The sequence below is a fragment of the Bos javanicus genome, chromosome 15, assembly GCF_032452875.1.
Source record: "Bos javanicus breed banteng chromosome 15, ARS-OSU_banteng_1.0, whole genome shotgun sequence".
Taxonomy (NCBI): Eukaryota; Metazoa; Chordata; class Mammalia; order Artiodactyla; family Bovidae; genus Bos; species Bos javanicus.
Genome location: NC_083882.1, coordinates 78,748,995 through 78,753,434, shown reverse-complemented (window position 1 = coordinate 78,753,434; position 4,440 = coordinate 78,748,995). Strand labels below are relative to the sequence as shown.

Genomic DNA, 4,440 nt, shown 5'->3' with positions numbered 1-4,440 from the left:
ATTTCCTTCATTTTCAAGAAATATGTAAACCATAAAGATATTTAAGAGCAAATGAAGAGTAATTTCAAAATTCTGGCTTAGTTTTTGTGCTAATAAAATAATTAGATTGTGAATTATTGTTTCCTCCTTTTGTGGTTGTTGCTTTTGTTGAATTTTATAAATTAACAGAAAAAATCTGCATTGAGTTTTTCACTCCCCTTCTGTCCTTTTCCCCTGTATCTATCAAAAATTTTCATTTATTGGATTTATGATAGCCTAAGAAAATAACATGGATTCTAACATGAACGTCCTATGGAAAAATCAATTTTATACATGTAACATATGTGAGAATTTGGAGAAACAGCAATAAAACATTGGAGACTAATATACTCTACAATTATTGAACTAGGAGTTTATTTTTGTTGGTTCAATTAAATTAAGTATTCTGAAACTATGAATGTGAATATTGAAACCTTGACAAGGCAATTTAAAAGTTATCAATATTTCAAATAAGTACTAATCTGTTAGTAAATATTCAACAAATATTATTTTATAGGTCTTTCTTTTTCATTAGTGATCTGCAAAATTTATTAACTTTTTTTTTTCACAATCTAAAACAGGTGTAACCTTGCTATGTACATAAATAATCACTTTCTTGGCATCCTGAATATCCTAAGTGAGTCTCCTCTTCAACAGATTCCTCATAGCTTTTTTCACTTCTGTGTTTACCACTGTGTAAATGATAGGATTTAACATGGGACAGGACTGCAAAGAACACAGTCACCCACTTGCCCACAGGGTAAATGGCCACAGGACGTGTGTGGGTGAGTATACAAGGACCAAAAGAGAGCACCACTACTATAAAGCGGGCGCCACCTGTAGAGAGGGCTTTTTGCCATCCTTCAGAGCCATGGGATTTCAAGTAATTCAAGAGAGCTATGTAGGAGGTGACTAGGATGAAAAAAGAAGCAAGCACATGCCCCCACTGTTGGCTGCCACCACCATTCCCAGCCTGTAGGTGTCGCTGCAGGCAAGTTCCAACAGTGAGAAGAAATCACACATGAAGTGGTCAATGACATTGGGACCACAGAAGGTCAAGTCCATTGAGAAAAGGATCTGGACTGTGCCATGCAGGATGCCCCGAGCCCATGCCGCCACCACCACCAGGAGCTGGCAGAGCCCCTGTCACATGATGGTCATGTAGTACAGAGGCTTGCAGATGGCCACATAGCAGTCATAGGTCATGGCCATGAGGACAATGATTTCTGATCCTCCCAGGAGTGCTCCAAGAAGAGATGAGTTTGGAAGCCACCCCAGGAGATGGTTCTTCTCTGGTACAGCAGGTTGATTATCATTTTGGGTGTGCTCACAGAGGTGAAGGAGACATCTAACAAGGCCAAGTAAGTGAGAAAGAAGTACATAAAAGCAGAAAGTGTGGGACTGAGGGAGATGGTGATGACAATGAGCAGATTGGCCAGCACAGTAAACAGGAAGATGAACAAAAAGACAACAAAGAGTATTTTCTGCAGGTGTGGATTCTGTGTGTGTCCCAAAAGGACAGATTCAGTCACATTTTTGGGAGGCCTGAGGACATCCATTCAGCAAGTAATACCTTCCTGAGCCCATATTACCCACAAAGAATAAAGAATGATACTTGTTAATCATGAAAGCATTGTGATCTGATTGGCTCAGAATAAAAACAGTGCAGTCACAGTGACTGTTGAGCATATCCTTGGTAATTTGCCCCAGTTCTCCTTTCAAGTCTTCCTTACTTTTTTCCATGGTGCTTTCCATTTCTTCAAACACTCAGTTTGTCACGTGTAACAACATTTGATGTTATAATTTACTGAAGCACAGGGCTGTCTCCATGAGATCTGGATTCTCCTAGTGGTTTCAACTCTATGTGACTCTACAAAGTCATCTAAGTGCTCCATACTTCCATGAATTCCTCTGTGTCTGAGAGGCTACCAACTGTAATTTTCAGATGTGTCTTATAAGCTGAGAAGTGCTACACACAAGTAAGAGTTACTTCCTCTTGCATGAAAATTTACATTTGAAATCTCACATCTGTGGAAAGAAAAAGCATGATCAACAAGTGTCTGTTATAAACAGGGAGTTTAGGGAAATGTACATAAGTCCTTGGTGACAAAAACTCACTAGTACCTGCCAGAACACGTTAGCTATTCAGGTATGTTTCACCATTGTCCCTACCATAGTGGCTAGCATAATATCTACAGTGTCTGAAACCTATTAGGGGATGAGTGTTTGACACTGAATTGCCATTCTCCAAGGATCAGCATATGCCTCCTTCTCCAAACCATAATCTCAGATGAAATTCAAATATTCTTCTCCTCCGGCTCTGTTCACCTATAATCTCTCTACTTTATGAGGAAATTAAATAGATATTTGAAAGGAAGTGGCACTGCAATTTAATAGTTTCTGAGTGAAAAGTTGGTTTGAAACTCAACATTCAGAAAATTAAGATGATGGCATTTGGTCCCATCACTTCATGGCAAATAGTTGAGGAAACAGTGACAGACTTTAATTTGGGGGGCTCCAAAATCAATGAAGATGGTGACTGCAGCTATGAAATTAAAAGATGCTTACTTCTTGGAAGAAAAGCTATGCCAACCTAGACAACATACTAAAAAGCAGAGACATTACTCTGACAACAAAGGTCTGTCCAGTCAAAGCTATGGATTTTCCAGTAGTATGTATAGATGTGAAAGTTGGGTTATAAAGAAAGCTGAGCACTGATAAATTGATACTTTTGAACTGTGGTGTTAGAGAAGACTCTTGAGTGTCCCTTGGACTGCAAGGAGATCCAACCAGTCCATCCTAAACGAAATCAGTCCTGAATATTTATTGGAAGGACTGATGCTGAATTTGAAGCTCCAATACTCTGGCCACCTGATGCAAAGAGCTGACTCATTTGAAAAGACCCTGATGCTGGGAAAGACTGAAGGTGGGAGAAGAAGGTGACGGCAGAGAATTAGATGGTTGGATGGTATCACCAACACAATGTACATGAGTTTGGGTAAACTTTGGGAGTTGGTGATGGACAGGGAGGCCTGGTGTGCTGCATTCCATGGGATCACAGAGTCGGACACAATTGAGTGACTGAACTAAACTGAATTGACACACTCTCTAGAGTAATTATGGAAATATTTAATTGCCTCTTGGAAAGTTCATTTTATGAGTCATTTTACTTTCAAGATAGTTAGTTTGCTAATTTATAATTTATATTCTTCATTATTATGTTCCACGTGTGTGTGTGTGTGTGTGTGCATGTGCGTGCATGGTCATGCACACTCAGTCGTGTCCAAATCTTTAAAATCCCATGGACTGTAGCCCACCAGGCTCCTAGATCCATGGAATTTTCCAAGCAAGAATAATGAAATGGGCTACAATTTCCTGTTCTACATTCAATTTAACATAGTCATATTCTGTGAATTTCCCGTTTCAGTAGACTTGATAAAAAAAATATTCTTGCATAGGTGTTCAATACACAAGGATCTGTCAAGTAAAGAAAATCCTTATTTTCAAAGTTCTAAAAATAAGAAAAAAAAGTTAATGAGGAGAACAGAAATAGTTGCCTAGAAATTTCATCAATACACTATATATATATATATATATACACACACACACACCAACGATAACAAATAGTATTTAGTTAATTTAGTCACTCAGTCGTGTCCAACTCTTTGTGACCCCATGGACTGCAGCACACCCGGCCTACCTGTCCATCACCAACTCCCAGAGTTTGCTCAAACTCATGTCCATTGTGTTGGTGATGCCATCCAACCATTCATGCTGTCATCCCCTTCTCCTCTTGCCTTCAATCTTTCCCAGCATCAGGGTCTTTTCCAGTGAGTCAGTTCTTTGCCTCAGGTGGCCAAAGTATTAGAGTTTCAGCTTCAGCATCAGTCCTTCCAATGAATACTCAGAACTGATTCCGTTTAGGATGGACTGGTTGGATCTCCTTGCAGTCCAAAGGACTCTCAAGACTCTTCTCCAACACCATAGTTCAAAAACATCAATTCTTCGGTCCTCAGATTTCTTTATAATATAAAATCCTTTATTAGTTCCTACTACAAGCTCATTCATTCAAGAAATATTTATTGGATACTTACTATATATATTATGTTGTTGTTGTGTATGTTGTTCACAAAATGTCATAAATGTGTCATTATCAGCTGTTATTAATGCCTGAAATTCTATCACCAAACAGCAGCAGCACATCAATCTGTGATATGAAGGGCCTTCCCATTCCTTCTCATGCTTTCTCCCACCTTTCTATAGCATCCAGTATCCATCACTCCTAGTTACAGGATGAGTGAGTGCTAAGTTGCTTCAGTCATGTCTGACACTTTGAGACCCCATGGACGGTAGCCTGCCAGGCTCTTCTGTCCATGGGATTCTCCAGGCAAGAATACTGGAGTGGGCTGCCATGCCCTCCTC

The 4,440-nt window shown here is 39.4% G+C and overlaps 1 pseudogene; it reads right to left on the bottom strand.

The window, feature by feature from the left end:
• Positions 1–651: 651 nt before the first annotated feature.
• LOC133261431 (olfactory receptor 4C3D-like) lies at positions 652–1,577 on the bottom strand (annotated as a pseudogene).
• Between the last annotated feature and the right edge of the window lie 2,863 nt (positions 1,578–4,440).